Below are 20591 nucleotides of genomic sequence, written 5' to 3' on the forward strand. Positions count from 1 at the left end.
CGGTGTTGTGACACCCTTTGCAAGAAATCCATACAGAATTCATTTTTAACAGGAGAAAGCCAAGCAGTTCAATCAGGCACTGTTTCTTGTTGTCTTGATATCAACTCATAGCATGAACGAACAACTCAGTTTGATCCGTTATTCGGGACAGTAAATTAGCAGCTAATACAAGTTTTAAATTAAGAGCTGCCTTGAAGAGTTTAGAATAGGGGAGTGTTAGGGGAGGGTTTGGGCAGCAACATAAACATTATCTGGCAAAACAAAAACGTTTAGCTTGCTGCAGCAGCTTGAATAATGTTGTTTCTTGCTTGTTTTATACAGATACAATGGTTTTATTATACTGATAAAATTGCCTTTTGCCTAAAAAAAAAAAGTCCCAGATTAGTGATAATTAGGGTCTGTGAAACCAGCAGTAAATGAACATCACTTTGTGAAAACTAAGAAACGCATTTTCCAGACCATTCCAATTCTGCTTTAAGCATCATTCACTGTGATACTAGGAAAAGATATAACAAGATTCATGCATGAGTGAACTATTATATTGCAGCAAAGGTCAATGATACAGTAGATAGAGGTGTTTAATGATTTATTTGATCCAGTAATGAAAAAAAGGTTAAAGAAGGATATCTTCTATGAAACACATAGTAATCTTTTGTTTTACTTAGGTACCTGCATCCATGGTAACGGGTGTATGACTGTCGATGGAAACTAATCCATTCCCCAAAGAGGAGAAATAAGACTGTTCTGCTTTGTCAGTACAGGTATTCAGTGCATTCATCTTTATTAATTAAAACCACATTCACAGCCTGACAGCTATCACAACCAATGACAGAGTTATTATCAGGTGGATTTTTTAATTGTTATGCTTCAGGCTTGCAGACATCCGAACAGGGTTTATTGAAGATGTTTTGTAGCTGCCAGTCAACACCATATCTTGTGTATTTCACAGAGCCTTCAAATACACTGTATTAAATATTCATTAGGTGGGCTTACAATAAAATGGAAACCATGCCGAGGGCCAAAAAAATAAAAGTATTAGGGAGAGATTTGTTATCGACTAAGACATGAGTTGTAATACCTTTTTCATTATTTTAATTGCTTTAGTATGCAGCGACAGACAGAGGTGATAGTGTTTAAAAAACTTTTTTTTTTAAGTTTAAACTTGGTCTGATCCCCACTCATTTTGGTGATTAGTTATTTTAAATATATTTATTGTTTTTCTATTTTGGTGTAATATCTGTTCTTCAGTAGTATCAATACGTCCCCCATGAGGGGACAATTATTTATTAAATAATTTGTTCTTCACTTCCTGATATTTATTCGGCCCAACACAATATTGCAAGTATGTCCGGAGTGGGGGCCATCTCTCCACTTGTTTGTTTTTTTTTCTCTCCACTGACTGGGTGAGATTAGTCCTTAATAATAATAATAATAATAATAATAATAATAATAATAATAATAATAATAATAATAACAAAATTATAAAAATAAAAAATAACAATCCTCCAGTATTGATTGTCACTTATTAACCTATGTTTCTTTACTAACCCTTATTTTTTTATTTTATTTTTTGCATTGGTGGCACAGATGCAGGGAGCTGGGGGTCCTCTTTTGGGGGCAAGCGACGTCACTTCCCAACCTTAGGCCCAGCCGAGCTGGCCTAAACCTACGAGTCAGAGGGGACTCCCGGCCAACTCTATCATTCCAGCTTCCCCCTGGGGGCAGCATACACGCTTTCCAGCCTTAGAGCCCTGATCGGTTCGGTCTCACCTCTGAGAGGGCGACTCTATCTGAGCCAAGGGGAAACCCTGTATACTTTACTAACAAACTTGCTTTCATCTATGCCAGTGTTCCTCTCTGGCCCCTTTGAATGTTCATTTCCTTCTCTTTCAGAATTCCTGTCGCCCCGTGTGGCTCTGTCTCGGAGGTCTGGCCGTCCCGATCTCCCGAAGCATAAGCGTTCCTTGTTAGTCTGGGCAACTTCTTCTAGTCTTCTCAAATGTATCCTCTATCCTTCTTTTCATTTTCCCCTTAGGAGAAGTAAGTCTGGCTTCCCAGCCTTGGAGGCCGAGCGGTTCAGTCTCAGCTTCACGAGGGCGGCTCTCCGCGAGCCAAGGGGAAAGCATATTATCTTACAAAGCATGTCATCTTCCTAAAGTCACAAGCACATATTTCTATTTCAAGACCCAGGGCTTATTCCTCGCAGCCCTTGCTCCTGTTCTGTGAATTTCTTTCACAATAAAATGAAGTCCATAGTCACTTTCATTCTAAGCTGTGCACACAGTAGCTGCTGCAGAGAAGGACAGGGAAAGACATCACACTGGAAAGAGTTGAAACAGCCCTGTGACTGCTGCTGTCTGACCTTGAGAGTACTCTTGCCTGTGTCATCGGTGCCTCAGTGAACACTGACAAACAGGGCCACATTATTCAAGATATGAAGCTGAAAGTAGTGCTAAATAATACAGCAGGACCATTTTAAAATTACATGAGCTTTTTTTAAAAAAAGAATATGTTTACTTACTCTGTCTCTTTCTCCCGCATGCCACATTTATACACAATGGGCTCCGAAAACGTTTTAAAATCTGTATGAATCTGTATGTCCGTATTACTCTCTAGATTCTACATGGAGCCTGCCTAACAGATTTCTAATGAAGTGCTGTGCCTTTAGACCAATCAATACAAGACAATGGAAGGGATAAGGGTGGAAGTAGCTTTTAAGGCACCCGCTAGCTTTCTAGAACATAAAGGGGCAAAGGTACAATCTTACTAACAAAGGAGTGCAATGAAGCATCAATTCAGACCACTACTTGTCAAAAACAGCAGAACTACCATACTGTATATTGCATCACACAGATATACATAATCTTATTTACTGCCTACTAAGTAACTTCTTCAAACATATTCAAACCTGGGAAAATTCTTCAGCAAAGTGTGTCAATAAAGTGTCAATTTCAGAGCAGCACATGGCATACTTATCTGTGAGATGTCCTGATGTCAGATGATGTTCTGCCCGTTTGGTCGGGCTTACATCCGCTCTTAAAAATCTGAGTTAAAAGGCAGTGCTATAATCTACTGCTAAACACAACTCGAGCAGCGGCATTAAACAAGAAGGTTTATTTTTTAGTTTCATGGTAGAATTAATATTGTGTACATGTCCTATAAATAATTGCTACGTTTATAGAAAGTCAAAATGATATATGTGTCATGAAACCTGTAGCAAAACCATGGGCTTGTTGGGTATGTAGTATCCTTAGGTTTGCTCTAGCCGCAAAACCACAAGGAAGTTCTAACGAGCAATCAATCGCTAGAACGGCATTCAGACTCCTGAACATGCTGTACAAACAGAATAATTAATCTAAATACTCATCTCAGAAGCAATTAAAGCAGTCAGCTGCTCTTTGAACATCTCTGGAGTTCTGAAATGCATTGTGCATATTAACAGGGAGATAGGATGACCAGCTAGATAAAGATTGTGGTTTACCCTTTCCCTCTTGTCAATGGCTAATGATGGAACCAATCCATAATGGTTTGCTTTTGACAGCCTATACATTAACCCCAATTATGACTTCTGAAAAAAAAGCCTTATTATTATTATTATTATTATTATTATTATTATTATTATTATTATTATTATTATTATTATTATTATTATTATTTTATTTATTTATTTCTTAGCAGACGCCTTTATCCAGGGCGACTTACAATTGTTACAAGATATTACAATTGTTGCCTTGCAGCAAAGGTGCCTGGTAGAGGTGAACTGTAGGAATGAAATAAGTAAAAATATTTTAAAAAATTACGCAGTTCCATCTGTTGTTTGAATGTAATCACTGCACTTCTGGGATGCAAACTCCTCATCAGTTTTACTATTTAATGTGTGCTGTAGTTATCTGCAGCTGTGATTGCTTGCTGTTAAGCATGCATAGATTGTGTAACTCAGTGAACATCCCTACGAAATCAGACCACGTCAAACCCCAATCAAGCTGCTGTGGATGAAATGGTGGTCAGACCTGTGCCCAAATTTCTAATCCAAGTACAATAAATGTTACATCAAATGCTACATGCCTGAAATTTTTAATAAATCCTGGTATGGCCAGAAATGAATAACGACCGTCATTTGTTGTAGTCTGTGTTAGACCTCATCCCCCGAAGCGACAGTCAATTAATACACCTACACAGCAAGGTGAACAAAGAAAGAAAAACACAGTACCCATCTCAGGCCAGCAGAATAAACAATGTCTTTAGCGATTTACAGTACTGCACTACAATCACAATACTTTCCTTGAGGTCATTGTTTAAAATGACCTCAAGGAATCTTTTTCCTGATTTCGGATTTTTGTTAGTTTTTTTTTTTTATAAACACCAGTGTTTGATACATTGACAGCAATGATGAAACTAGAAATGCATGAAAATCTATGACAAAAACAACCTTTCTAAAGGGTTTTAATCAAAGTGCTTTCAGAAAAAGATGGTGCAAATTGGCACAATGTAGTCGAAACAAACTAGGAACATTTTTAAATTTAAAAACAAATCAAAATTTAGGCTTTTTTTTTAGTAGTTTTTCTTTTCAACACAAGCTGAACTATAACATTTAAAAATAGATTTAATGTTTTCATGAATAATTGATGACAAACAATGTAAATAAAAGTTAATATTTTGATGTATTCAAATTTAATAAAAAGGCACTTAGTAATATCTCCCTGAGAACTTTGGAGAAAAAATGCAGCAACTAGGCCCATTCTGCAGAAGTCATTACAGTACTATCTGCTCAGAATAACTTATAGGTAGGCGTTCCCCCCCCAAGCGATAATGGTAGCTAGCAAGTGAAAAGTGAAAATATATATTGTTATTTTGTTTAAACAATATATATATATTGTTTAAACAGATTTTGTGATAATTCAATTTTCTTCTCTGAATTTCGCAATTTCATCTGTATTCTTCGCAACGTGGTTTTCATAGGGCCCTACAAAAGGTTTCTACAATAATTTATAATGAAAAGAATCTTAAGGCAAAAGGCATTAGTATCCCTTGAAGGTTATATTTTCCTGGTGTGTGAGAGATAACCTTACAACTTAAATGACTAATATATAAATAAATAAACAGTTATACAACATAAATATTGAATGCTCTCCTTTCCTTCCTTAACTTTTCTCCAGTACTTATTTTCTGTTGTAAGTGCCTCTGCCAAGCAGATTCATTCTCTAGTGCCGAGCTAATGGGGACTCTGCGGTTAACAGCTATTTAGGTACAATTAAGTAGTTTACATGAAGTTACTATACAGTATATGTAGAGGCACAAGAAGAGACATTTAAAAAGCATGGAATAGAGGAGTCAGGTGGGTAACTGGGTAAATTGCTTGTAAAAATTAAACAATTTACTCGGTAATCAAAATTGTTACACAATTTCTGTAATTGCATAGCTGTTAGATTTTTACAGAAGTGCATTGCTTCCATACGTATATATACTGTATATATTATCAAGTAGCTATCGTGTAATTTCGTGATAGGGAATTATCACGTAATTGCGTGATAGGGAGTTATCACGTAATTACGCGATAGGGAGTTATCACGTAATTATGCGATAGGGAGTTATCACGTAATTTCGTGATAGGGAATTATCACGTAATTACATTACAGGGAATTACCACGTAATTTCGCATGGAAGCTTTCTCTATAAGAATGACTATGTGGTCTTTCATTTCCATGTACTAGTAACACCAGCTTAAAATTCAATTTCTGCAAGTGTTTCATATGATACTTGTTTCTTGTTGTTTGTATACTCTTAGTAAATTAATCGTACAACCAAAAATATTTAAAACAAACAGCATTTATTTAATTTAACAACAGGTTTATATACAAATATATATATATATGTATTGCAGCAATGCGCTTCCATAGATTTTACCCTTACAGTAACCTGGGTTGATGTAATTACTGTTTTTTTTTTCTTCTTCAAAAAGCACTGCAAGTTATCTGGTTGCTACACACAATTCCTAAACTGTTCACTGATGATTGCCTTGGCCTAGAGACAGTGGGCCAGCTGACGACTGAAGCTGCAGCTGATTTAAACCTTCTTTGAATGGCCTTTCTCATTAGGGCTTTTTTTGGATCTGGAATTTTAAGCAACAGTTCTAAGGTGATGCCAGTAAAAGGTGTGAAAATAAGTTTATCTAACTTCAGCCGTTTCATTTTTTCTCATGGGTGCAGTTTATAGAGACTACTCATCTGCATGTGTTTCACTGTTTACCTATAAGAGGCACAGAGACTAATAATAAAATGTGGATTATTCCTGTATGAATACCAAATGGTCCTTAAGGCCTATATTACATATTGACACATGAGAAATCTTTATTGTTCTTAAAAACTGTTTTTCTGTATGTATAATTTTGTTTATTATTATTTTTTTTCAATTTTCAGACTCTTCTTTGTGATTAATTGCAATACTGGGGTTATTATATTCGTGTGGTGTCCTCTGTTCTATGATCCTTACTACAGTGTAACTCTTAACAGTTTAGATCTGGTAATTTAGGGGACCATTTCAATTCTAATATTTTTAGTGTAAATAAATAATACCAGACAGCTGTATGCAGTTTATTTTGTCTTGCATGCAATGTTCTTCATCTTCACAGCTTGATATGTGGATGCCTTTTAATTAAACTACAGGACTAAGTTGCAACGTGCTTACCCTTGGTTTCTAAGCACTATACAAGGTGCCTGTATGTTGCTTAGAGCCAATGAACAGAAGCAATAGATTCTGCTTTCAGACCTTATCCCCTGTCCGCCTGCTCCTACAGGTAGCAAGCACTGAGATGCATTCATCTCAAACTATACTTTAACATTCTAGAGAACATGTGATGCAAGTTACTAAAAATTAATTTGTTTGGTTGTTCCATAGAAACAAACAAACAAAAAAAAAACATACTGTATTTATATATATATTTTAAAATGTATGACTTCATTATTTACATTAGACTTAAATAGTAAAATACTGAATGTTCAACACTGCTACATTAGTTACATTTCCTAATTATTTACATAATATACTGTAGTACTACTGTTAATAAATACAAACATATCTCATAAAGATATTATAATCAGACTTACACATGCAACTAAAAGTAGAGTGGTCAATTAAAATAAAACTGGAAATGAGTCCACTTCATCATCAGTAGATACTGCTATAGGACTGTTCCATGGAGGAATCCTGTCTATTGCTTTATATGCCAGTCATGCATCTGTTGAGCCTTCAAAACAGAAAATGCAGACAATATATTCACAGCCTGGCATTAAATTCTCTACCAGTCTTGATTCATAGTTGATTCTGTGATTGTTAAACAGCCTAATCAGCAAGTTCTAATTCTCTAACCACCTTTGCAGTTTTGTAAGAATTATCCATTCTCTCCATGGGAATAATCAGCTAGACAAGCTAATTCAAGGGATGGTTCGTGCCTTCTATGTTGTGAAGATTCCACTTAACAAGACATAGAGTAGGAAATGTAAATAGAAAATATGGTGGGGTTCTTTGTCAGTTTCCTCTGAGATTTAAAGGCCACAGTATTCTATTTAAGACTATTGCCTTATTGATTTATTACTACTATTGTAAATGAGTAAGGTTTTAAAATCCAATTTCTTACCACTTATTAGAACTGGCAACAATGTCCCCTTTTCCTTGTAATAAGATTTTTTAGTTCTTTATTTATTATTATTATTTATTTCTTAGCAGACGCCCTTATCCAGGGCAACTTACCATTGTTACAAGATATCACATTATTTTTATATACAATTACCCATTTATACAGTTGGGTTTTTACTTGAGCAATCTAGGTAAAGTACCTTGCTCAAGGGTACAGCAGTAGTGTCCCCCACCTGGGATTGAACCCACGACCCTCTGGTCAAGAGTCCACAGCCCTAACCACTACTCCACACTGCTGCTTTTGCATCTATTCACAAAGGTTTTTTCTGAATAACTCATGAGTTAAAGCATTTTAATAAGGCACCACTTTGACAAACTATCCTTGAAACCAGTGCTACTAAACACCAATACAAATGCTAGATAATCATCTATTTAATAATAAACTAAGAAATATCATGTGGTACAGCACTGTAATCAAAATAAAATGTAGAGTTTATGCTCCAAACTTTTTAAAGATTGGTAAGGCCCTAATATCACAATTCTGCTGATGTTTCTTAAAAATAGACTGCTAACATATCCTACTTCTACCTATCCTTTAAAATGATCATACTGCGAATAAAATTCAATGTAACAGTGAATTTCAATTGCCTACAAAGCAAAACAGAAAAAGCTGCCAATCCACTAAAATATGATTACATTGTACTTCTTGCATTATAATCCCATTGAAATGCAGTCTTTATGGTTTTCGCTTGATGTTTTAAGATTAAATGTTTCAAATCATACAATAACATCCCCTGTTTAACTAAACCTAAACAATACATTTTAAATCATATAGTACATTAAATCACCCACTTAAATAATCAAAACAATACAGTATTTACAATACATTGAAATCAGCAAGGCTTTGTCCTACCCCTTTTTATTATGTGCAGGGCTTTCTCTTGCCCTGCTACAGTTTCACAACAGGTCTTTTCTTTAGCCTTGATACAGCTCTGATACAAAGCCCCATCATCCCACTGTACTGCCCAGACTTGCCCAATCTGTTGATAGTTTCTGGCCAAAAGCACATTAGCAATTCATCAAAAGAGCAAATGTCATTATGTGCAGGAAGACAGAGGAATTATTTTTGCATTTCATTTCCAGTTCTGATAGCATTGTTATTGATTTCAAATTTTCACAGTACCGCTAAGGCCAGACAAAACAGAACATTATATTTGTGACCTGTCAATCCTTGTAATCCAGGGGCTGGCTGAGATCGGAGACTATTAGCATGTTTTTTCAGTAGGAAGCCTCAGAGTGGAATACAGTCTGCCAAACAGAAAACTTCCTCAGAAGGGCAAGAGTTCTCAAGACTATTACTTCAGCATCTTGAGTTAATTGTCTTTATAAAAGTTTACCATAGTATTTCTGCACTGTAATTTTGCAGTTTTCCCATGGTTGTAATATGAATTTACCACAGTTTACCATGGTTCGCCATGTTTTACCAACCTCCCTGAGCTTTACAATGCTTACACTATGCTTTATTACTCTTTGCTATAATTTTACTATAGAAAACTTTTATAAGGGTGATAATAAGATTTAGTAGCATTATCTATTCTACAGGGGGCTGTGATGGTTATAAAATAAAAGTCTATATGCTGTATCTGATTTATTTTTCCAATCTATTGGAAAAACAGATGCTTTTAAGAGACAGGTGCTTCACCTGGGAATGTGACAAACCTTTCCCTATTAGTGGTTGACACCATCTGATTATTAATGTGTGCATCACTTACACTGTTAATGTGGGCATAACACCCAGCTGACTGTCACAAGGTCTATTTCTTTTAGCATTTTACACGTTTTGCTATTTACAGAAAAATCTGCATTTAAAAAAAAAAAAATGTAAATCAGGAGATCTGTCTACTGTACTGTAAATAGTTTGTCATTCTGTGCACTATTGGCGTATTTTGTTCCTAGCTTTGTCACAACAATCTGCAATTGTGCGTGTTTTGTTTTCCCACCATATAGAAGATGCATACCATTTTTCTAATCAATCCAGTAAATTGTTCACAAGTTAAAAGACTCACAAACTATCACTGAAACAAACAAACATCCAAAGATCATTGCAATACCATGTATAATGATAGAGTGGAGCATGTAACAAAAAACTACAGTAACTAAAAATGTTTAGAGAGTTAAGGGGTTATTTGAATGTGTGCATCTTGAACACTTCATTATTCTCTATGTCTGCTTTTTACCACATGGAGAGTCTATACTAAAGCACAAAGGAGTCATACCTAAAGGTTATAAAATATCTTTCATGAGTCTCTATTTTAAGGCACAGTTGCATTTACAGCATACAGTATCTGTCCTTGTAGAAATTATCACACAATTTTTTTTTCTTTTTTTACCTACCTTCAGACATGCCTGGTCAATCAGTCATTACAGAAGAATCTTAGCTATGCCTGGTTAAACCGTTTAGCGCGTTGATTACCTTCAAACTTTGTGACTAGGATCCATCATGTAACTGTCTGGACATTTCAAATTGGTTATGTAGAGATCACAAGATTTTAACTTAATTTTAGATAATAATGGTGATCTCGACATAACCAATTTAAAATATGGATATCTTGTGATATTGACGTACCTATTTTTCACATCCTTAGTGAACCACTGTAAAAATAGTTGTGGTATTATCTAATTATTAAAACCATGACACCAACATTCTGTTGTATAACTTGGCTCTTCTCCATATTATAATATGTAATACTTTAGTAGCAAATTGAAAGACGATTCCAAAGCATATACTGTGAATTACAAGTATTGTTGCAAGTACTGTACTGTGCTGTGTATGGGTTTCATTAACTGTATCATTGCATCTTCCTCCGAGGTGTAGCATTGAAAAAAACATACACTTTTTTCTGTTAGTAACAATCATCTGATTTTCATTAGCAAACTGCACTGCAAGTGAGACTTCCCTCACCTACAAGCAAAATCTAATCACCAGCTGGCAGATTGGGAATTAATTGTAAAACAACTGTAGGAGAGAGAAGCACTATTGGCATTTATTATATATGGTCTTTTGACTCTGTGAACCAAAATTAATCAACAAATCAGTCAAGATCCAAGATTCACAAAATACATTGTTATGAATAAAATCGAGTTTATTATTCAGGTTATTGACATTTTTAGATAAACACGAGTTACAGTTTTGTCTAGAAGGCTCAAGTTCTGTTACATGGTTCTTCTTCGTATTGAGTAGTTGTCGCAGATAGTCAGTAGTTTGCAAAATGGTCAAAATGTTTAAAAAGGTAGTAAAATACCCTATTACACAACACATCAAAGTTAAAAATGATGTTTCCTACTGTAGATATGTCTGGTTGGAAATTCATGTCACATCAATGCTCGACCAGTTCCTACTATAATACCTTGTAGTTAAAGGGTACATCAGCACTACATGAAAAATAAAACATAAACTATCCCACCTTGCTGTTCCGAATGTATTTGGCCATTGTATAATAATCTGTATGCGTCCAAACATCTGCATAATGCAATACTACCAAATTTCCAAAACTACTGTTCTCGAGCATCTCTTCTGAGCCAAAAAACATGACTTCTGCATGTACCCTCACATGTGCTCTGAAACGTACCGGCACATGCCCAATGAAGCGTTGTATAAGCTATATTACCTCTGTGTGGAAACACACTAGTCTGTGTGACAAACATGGTCCGTCTAATTTTCCATAAGGAAGGAACTTGTACCTGCTTTCGTTTTGTGTAGTAGACATCTTTCACAATGTACATGTTTCCTTCACATGCTGTATTTTGATGTATTATTATGATTAATGTTGCATTCAATAAAAAAAGCAGGGAAAAGAAAGCCCAAGATGGAATTGTTCTCATTTCCAACTGATGAAGGGACCTACCCACAATTATAACAGCACTGTGTTATTTCAATATACTTCCCCAAAGTCTTAGATATAGCTCCAGCTGATTCCGAATGTTTGCAGAATTGACACGTATCAAATAACTAGTAAATCAGATTTGGAAACGATGTATTTCCTTTCGGAATTAGGTCTTTGAGGATGATCCGACCTAAAAAAATAAATATTTTTTTAATAAAAATGTTTTCATCAAAATACAGCATGTGAAGGAAACATGTGCAGTGTGAAAGATGTCTACTACACAAAATGAAAGCAGGTACAAGTTCCTTCCTTATGGAAAATTAGACGGACCATGTTTGTCACACAGACTAGTGTGTTTCCACACGGAGGTAATATAGCTTATACAACGCTTCATTGGGCATGTGCCGGTACATCTGACAGTACACGCAGAAGTCAAGTTTTTTGGCTCAGAAGAGATGCTCCAAAAGAATGATTTTGGACATTGGCAGTGCGGCATTATGCAGATGTTTGGACGCATACAGATTATTATACAATGACCAAATACATTCGGAACAGCAAGGTGGGATAGTTTATGTTTTATTTTTCATGTAGTGCTGATGTACCCTTTAATTGTTCCCAGAACTGCATCAGGAGTTTGTACAAGTGAAGCTGGCTCTAGTTCAAACATATACTGAGAAAAATGACTGCATTACAAGAACCAGTTTCACTAGTACCACATGAACCATGTGAACCAGTTTCACTAGTACCACATGAACCATGTGAACCAGTTCCACTAGTACCACATGAACCATGTATAAATGTGCTGAGGGAGAAGAATCAAGTGGAATACATATCATGGTAGGTGAAAATGCTGATGTTCTTGCTACTCACAGAAGATGCTGTGCTGGCTATGTGAACAAAGCCGTCACTAAGTCACTGTCTTATGCCAAGGGCGAGATTGAAAGGAAACATGAAGGACACCAGACTTAGATCAAAAATGAAATGTCACAGCTAAAACATACAGCTAATATATGGGAGGACTTTTTTTTAAGTTAGGTAGGGCAGCTAATGAAGCTTCCCATTGTACACCAGAGACACCTTTACTTGCTGATTGCAGCACAGGTATGCTCTTTCTGTATTCCCAAAATAATGCTTGCACTGTTCTTGAATTAGTACAGCTACATCTTTACTCTAATGTATCCTGAAAGGAATAAATACCCATGTGGTATACCGATTCAGTCAAAGTTTCATACCCAGCAGTAATGATGTTTTTAATAATGCTCTTTCTGTATTCCCTAAATAATGGGAATAATTGGCAATCAGAGTCTTAGAACGCCATCCGTTCTAAGCGCCAGCGTCGAAAAGCCAAACGTCCATGGGCAGTCTGAGCTGTGGCAGTCCGAGCGAGGACAGGTAGAGTGCAGACCTTTTCCAAATCACTCCCAGTGGCTACTAGAGGCCTCATTCCAACTCTTTAGATTAGGTATATTTAAGTAACATTATTGAGGTGGTGTTTTAACTGGATGATCCACTGTTGTAATTAATACCAGGTGAGTGCGGTTAAATTGAATATAGGTTGATTTGCAATTTGATCGGTTTCCACACAGCTTTTGAAGTGCATTGAAACTATTGTATTGCTTAAGTATTGTCTTAGCGCAGTTTAGCAGCTGTTAACCACTTCCCTTACAAAGTGAGGGTGCGAGGAGAGGCTGTTGGAGAAAATACGAACCTAGCAGCACTCTGGAAGACGCCAACTACTAGACAGATCTGTACCCTCCCACTACTACTGCACCTCTCTGTGTCACCTATCCAGCTATGTCTCTCACATCCCTGTTCTCTCCTCTCGCTCCTGACCTCTGTCCTCTCTCCCCCACTGCTCCCCTAACCCCTCTAACCTCATCCCTCTCCCCTCCTGCACTCTCTCTGGTGCCCTCTTCTGCTAACAAAGCTGATTTCATCTCTGCCTTTGCCTCCCACCTCTCTCTCGATTTCCTTGCTCTCACTGAAACCTGGCTCTCTCCTGATAACACTGTAACTCCTGCTGCCCTGTCCTCTCTCCACGTCCTGACCCATACTCCGTGTCTCACTGGACGGGGAGCTGGGACTGGTCTTCTCCTCTCTCCTTCCTTACTCTTCTGTCACCTCTGACCTCTCCTCACTCTCTGTTAACACCTTTGAATTTCACGCTGTCCAACTAACCTCGCCCTATCAACTCCTACTAATTGTACTGTACCATCCCCCTGGACCACTCACTCACTTTCTCGATAAACTCGACTATCTTCTCTCCTCCCTACCCTCTCTGTCTACCCCAACTGTCTTGTTAGGTGATTTCAATATCCATCTCTCCAACCCCACCCACTCTGCTGGATTTCTTCCTCTCCTTCACTCCTTTAACTTCTCTCTCCATCCCCTCCTACCCACAAAGCTGGCCGTCAACTGGACCTGACCTTCTCCAGGGTCTCTCCCCTCTCTCCCTACTCCACCCACCCCCGCTGTCACCTCCCACCATAACCTCCGCTTTCTCTCCCCCTCTGTCCTTGCCTCCACCGCTCTCTCTCACCTCCCCAGTGCCTTCTCAAGACACACCTCTTCAGACAACACCTGTAAAACTCAACTCTTCTCTCTGGACAATATAGCACTCTGCCTTTAATGCACTTTAACTTGCACTTATCTGCTCCCTGTTTTACTGTATTTAATTCTATCTGTAGTATTTTATATTTCACTTGCACTCGTATCTAACCCTGACGTAACTATCAACACTGTTATCTGCTCTTGAACTGCCCCGATATCAAATTGTACTGTGTTTTGTATTTGCTCTTATTAGGACTAAAGTCATTGTATTTTGTAACTTGCTTTTAATTGTACTGTAATTCTTGATATGTATTTTATTTTGTATACAACTGTAAGTCGCCCTGGGTAAGAAATAAATAATAATAATAATAATAATAATAATAATAATAATAATAATAATCAACAAAAGGTATGTGAAATGCAGAAAAAAGATTGTGCGAGCAAGGGCTAAAAGGAAGTGACGGGTAAAATCAATGTGCTAATAAAGCAATATAGATTAAGATGGTGGTTATGTACCCTGGGATTTGGGCTCATTTGGGAAGATATTTAGCTCCCAGGCTTGCCTTTGGCTAAAGGCATTCCAAGTTGGCTTACCATAGATAAATACTCACCTTTGTACGTACAGTACAACCCAGCATTTCAGGGTTTTACTTCTGGTATGTGTAGGTTAGCTGTATGATGATCTGATTTTTACTCCAATATCATGACTTCAAAGATTTATCGGAATAAATGAGTAGTTGGTAACTTGCTACAGAAAACTAGACTTCTGTCCCCTAGCTTCAAACCAAATTAAAAATAAATAAGCTTGTCAATTTAAAAAAAAAAAAAAAAAGCTTGTAAGATTTGTGAAGACCACTGGGAAAAAAAGGTGTCAGATAAAAAAAATAGTGAAAGGATATGGTGGTTGAGGTGTAAATGCCAGCACTAAGATATTGCAGATAGCGCTACTGTGTTATCCACAATGCCTCTATAGTTTTCTCATCATTAGAAATGTAGAAGGACATCTAAAGGATACTAAGATGCATAAAAATAACTTTTTATTTTTTCTTTTTTTAAAGGAAGATTTATCATTTCTCAGTTCTCCCTAAGAAAGAATTACCCTGCAACTGAAGATTAATTATCACAGTTAAAGTTAAGTGACAATTATTAAGCACTGACTTCATTTTGAATACAACTAGATATGTTCTGTCATGGCATTTTATCCAGCTTTGCCACAGTGAAAATATGTGAAAGATTTCAGTTTTTTTTTTATTAGGCCCCCAGTTATTCAGCAAGTTTCACAGTTCCTGATTAACAGTAGATTTACAGTAGACTCAAGACTGGTCTTAAACGGGATCTATAAAACCAGCCGATGAAGTTAGGGTATATTAGGGTACATATTTTGTAGCAATGCGCAAATCTCATAAAATGAATTAGAAACTGTATTTTTGTGAATAAAAACAGTATCTACTGTACCCCTTATATTGAGCCTCCTGTTTCCCATCAAATGGCGAAGTTACATATTTTGAAACAGATGTCCCCTGCCATGCAGCACATTTACACTGTTCTGTTTTACTGTCAGATCTGTGCAAACAATATGTTATTCAAATAGGCGTATTTATGTTATAATGTGGAAACAGTTTTAAGTATAATACTGCTATTAAACGGAACTCCACTTAACATCTTTGAAATATTGAAAACATGTTGATCAACCTTTTAACCAGTGAGAAAAATAATATAATTCATTATTTACTGAAATTTACTGGGCTGCTATACCTTAATGGCAAATTGCACATATTTATGACAGGTGCAAAACAACACTACATATAATCTAAACATTCATGGGTTTGCAAAAGACAAAAGAATGCAGAACGCCTCTCCCATAAAAAATAAATAAATAAATAAATAAATAAATAAGGAATCTGTACAACTGTACAATACCTGTGGGCAACCACTGTGCTTTTCTTATTACACCTGAACACTACAGAGAAATGTGAAACGTTAATGGAAATTTCTAGTATTTGATTATGTCAACCCATCAAATCACCCTGACAGAACCTATATTTGAAAGAAATCATACTGTTCGAACTTTGTTTTGTAGTGTAAAAATTAAACCTATAATGTGGGCTGCCATTTCCTGATAAATGATCCACATAAGAATCAATCAAGTGTTCAACATGAAAAGGAATCTCTAACATAAAATACATTCATATCTGCCGTATACCTTAAATTTTGTCTCCTGGATGCATGCTCTGGCAAAGTGAGAGAGGCAGAACTACATGCAAATCAGTACCATTAACTGATGAATAATGCGAATGAGCAGTGCTTATTATAGATAGCGTGTCTGCAGGAATCTTCCCAGCTGCTCCTTGCATTTCTTTGTGAATTAAAAACTGTGTGTCACTAGGAATTAGAAACAGTAACTGCTGCATGGTGACAAAGCCTTACAGAATCATGTCACTTCAAACTGCAAGGTGTGTTGTCATGCATGGTGGAGGAAGGTTGTTCCATTCAAATGAAAATGTTGCAATTTCCCTTCACCTTGTTAATGGGTTTCTTTGAAAACGCAATCGGTTGATGGCTATGTGGCAGTTGCCTCAATTCACCCTCACAAGAACACCAGCTACTGGCACTCATGCAAACTATAGCTACATGTCCCTTTCCAGTAAGAGGAGAAATCTTTTAAGAGAAGTAAATGTGCTGGGTCTAGGCATTTTTTTTGTCTTGCTGCTAAAACCTTTTTTTAAGCTTCATTGATTTTTTTTTTTTTTTTTTTTTTTTTTTTACCAAACAATATAATACATCTTTGTTATTTTAGACAATAATGCTCACTTTTCATTTTAACTAACTGCACTACAACAATCTGGAATATGGCATGGTGGAAAACACATTTTGATCAAATGTATCAAATGTGGATAACCAAACTGATGAATAATTAATGTTTTAATTCTAGGTTATACTGTAAAGTAATATTAGTGTTGGTGTTCAATATGTGAGCATTGTACAATATCAGTCATTACTGTTCACTATATATGTCCTCAGCCTCAATTCAATATCAAGGGGTAGATATATGTATAGACGCAGCGCAAAAAATTGCAGAAGCAAAATTCAAATTGCATTGCGGCCAGGTAATTATTTTGCACTGCGCCCTATGTACGCTTAAGAGCTAATTCAAATTACTCAACACCCACAAATAATGATCTGCAATCATGATAATGAGGGTCTCAATGAGCGCATCGGTCTATTTAGTGGCTGCACTTGCAGAGTTAAGAGTACAGAGAGCAGCAGTCGCTGTATGATATTTCTGGAGCACAAAAATACAAAAAATATATATGTCAAAGAAAGGGCAGCAAAGTCCTCTTGGTGCACGGAAAAGAAAACTTTTCTTAGAAGCTGAGAGTCCTTACAGCTGAGGTCACTCAGCATGAAACGGATTCTGGAAAAGCCCCAGCCAACATCAGTTATGTTAGTATTCTTAGGAAATGGTATGTATTGGCCTGCCCTTTTTTGAAGTCAGCAGTTCTGATTTCCTGCTTTTTACCTACAGCATATTATGCAGTTTTAAAATTGCCATGGATGCCTATGAATTGTGTATCAGTTTGACATGTCTAAGAAAGTATTGCCACTGTAACAATATCTTCCCTTTGACTATGTCATTTAAATGTGTATTTCAATTACATATAAACTGTAATGTGACCTACAAGTATGCATCTTCAGATGAAAAAAATAACTGAACAGAAGCCTGATATCCATTACTGGAGAAAAGTCTGAAAAAAAAACAGATTCAGTTTATAAACACACATTTAAAACTTTGGTTTCTTATCAAAACCTTTGTTTTCAACCAAAGTCATTTCAAATGCATTAATACTATTTGTCAAAAACCCTCTCCCAAACTCCAATGAATGGCCCTCAGGAGCATTGACAACGGCGGATCGGGTAAACGATGGTGTATGGTAGTATGACTTATCATGCTGTAATGCTGAACAAGACAGCTTATGATTGGGTTTGATTCCCAACAAAACAAACCAAAAAAATATGAAATGAGTCACTGGAGCATAACTGTCCTGGGGGAAGACAGATCCTACAGTTCTTGGTTAGGAAAAATATTCACCTTTGGGACCTAATTTTATCACTTGCTCCATTAAATCCTGCCTGAGATAAGACAAGCAATACTAACAGTATAATCCCATAATAAATCAGCATGCTAAATGCTACACCTACACTATCAACAAAAGGGAATTGTATAGTGAAATAGATACCGGTACAAAACATATTCTTACATCATTTTAACATTGCATTCCCTCTGCAATACCAAAGTCCCTTGTGCATCTTTTCATTAATTTTATAACCAAAATCATATTATTTATAGGAGGAACTTCATGGCTCTTTCTTAACATACTTTACCGTTAAATGAACCTCAGCAATTAAGGACATGTTGCATTACTGTCGGTCTCTCAGGAATATATTTAATGTGTATCTCATAATATTATGCTGGAATTGCATGCACAGAGGAGTTTAATAATCTCTTTGTTTCCTAATTTAGTTTTGATTGGCTATGAAATCCATAGAAGCACTCAAGGGCTCACATTTCTCCAGTCATCAGCACTTCTCTGCCATAAATTGTACAAATGTACAAGGCTTCTTCCGTCTGGGAGCTTCTTTTCAAAGCCTCTGTTTAACCTATCCTGAAAATTAGCTGCAGTCTGGAGATAATTGCAGTTAATTTTACAAAAGCAAGCAAGGCTCCTGCTGAGTGATGTGATAGGCTATCAGACTCGAAAACAACCCAATAACTTATACAGCTTTTCCCAAGGTGCTTTCATGAGCGTGCCCAATAGGTTCATGCTTGGCATCACTAACATTTAAAAAAAGCTTAAAGGGTGAATACTTTCTCAGGTTCAATGCATTCCATTTAATGTCATTATGGCTGCTGGTGTGAATTTGAAATAATGTACAAGGAATACACTCAAATACTTACATAACTGTTTAGATTACAATAAGGTAAAACATAAAACACGAAATTGCCCTGTCTTACTTTCTTTCGCCGTTATGTTATTAATTCCAAATTGGTTCATTAGCTGTGCAATCAGTATTGTAAATACATGACCAGCTTGGGTTTTGAGTTGGACTGCAGGGAAAGCGGGGGCCTGTTTCTGCTACTGCCGGGATCGATTTTTAAGTGTTCTTGAAAATTAGAATGCCTAAAGCCACTTAAAGAAAAACACTGATATTATATATAACTGGAAACCGTGGTTAGTTTGAGAAAGCTCTCCCCTGGTCCTATACAGCTGAGATACAGTGGGCATTACTTGCTAGACAGATAAGCATCCTGAGCTGAAGTAATTATTGCAAGCTGTAATTTTAAGCAATATAGACTGGTTGGGTAATGCAGTGTGTGGAGTATTGGTTAGGGCTCTGGACTCTTGACCGGAGGGTTGTGGGTTCAATCCCCAGCGGGGGACACTGTTGCTGTACCCTTGAGCAAGGTACTTTATCTAGATTGCTCCAGTAAAAACCCAACTGTATAAATGGGTAATTGTATGTAAAATAATGTGATATCTTGTAACAGTTGTAAGTCGCTCTGGATAAGGGCGTCTGCTAAGAAATAAATAATAATAATAATAATAATAATAATAATAATAATAATGACAGCTTTTGAGAAGCTACATTCTTAACCATCACAATTACTGTAAGAAGCTGTAGTTATTAACCTGGCCACGGGATACAAGGCTTTAATTTCGTGTCTAACCCATCAAAAAGGTATTATTGACCTAGCGGCTGGGAAATGAAGGTACTGAAATCTGTATTCAGTCAGCAGTCAAAAAGAATTGTGTTTTATTGGGCACCAGTTGACTGCAATGACTCTTTCCAATAAAGACATTATTTTTTCATGAGAAGTTGAGTTCTACATTGTCCATTGCCCATGGGATGAAATGATATCCAATTGGCAGTCATGATTAAAGCAAGAATGGAAAGCTAGCCCTTTTTATAACCGTCGTATTTCTTCATCAATCGTCAGCATTTTTCTTTTAAATGTTTCCAAAATGCAAGTTTGAATAATGTATCCTGTGAATAAAATACGTTAGCTGCAAACATTGAATAATTCACTTTCTTAAGTCTGTGTTCACAAGTTACTAGGTCCTCTGTTACTATCTCTACTCATGGTGAGCATTACATTGTGTAGTCCTGTGTTTTTGAGCCTTTTACACTTCAGATAAAATGCACAATAAAATGTTATGGCATATGACATATACTTTTTGATAAGCTTTGTCTTTAGATAAATGTTTGAATCACTACAGATTCAGTAATTCAACTGAAAAACAGTGTTGTGGTTCTAACATTTTTTTTACTTTATCATTATGATTAAAGTGTACACTGGACAAAGTCCCTTTCAAACTGTGCTGTTACCATTGGTATGGTCTTTATTTTCAATGTGTTTTTCTTTCTATCACACCTTTCACGTGTTTTAAAAACTCAAGGTAAGAGCATTCAAACAACCAAAAACAGTTATTGCTTGTGTTCTCTTAAATCAAGACCTCAGTTCTT

General features: G+C 36.4%; 1 protein-coding gene across 7 annotated transcripts in view; it reads right to left on the reverse strand.

Annotated features, from left to right (window-relative positions):
* The window catches only part of LOC117400738 (netrin-G1-like), a 98442-nt gene that overhangs the window by 66797 nt on the left and 11054 nt on the right, over positions 1–20591 (reverse strand). The gene's annotated exons all lie outside the window — the stretch shown is intronic.

This window comes from Acipenser ruthenus, chromosome 10 (genome assembly GCF_902713425.1).
Source record: "Acipenser ruthenus chromosome 10, fAciRut3.2 maternal haplotype, whole genome shotgun sequence".
NCBI lineage: Eukaryota > Metazoa > Chordata > Actinopteri > Acipenseriformes > Acipenseridae > Acipenser > Acipenser ruthenus.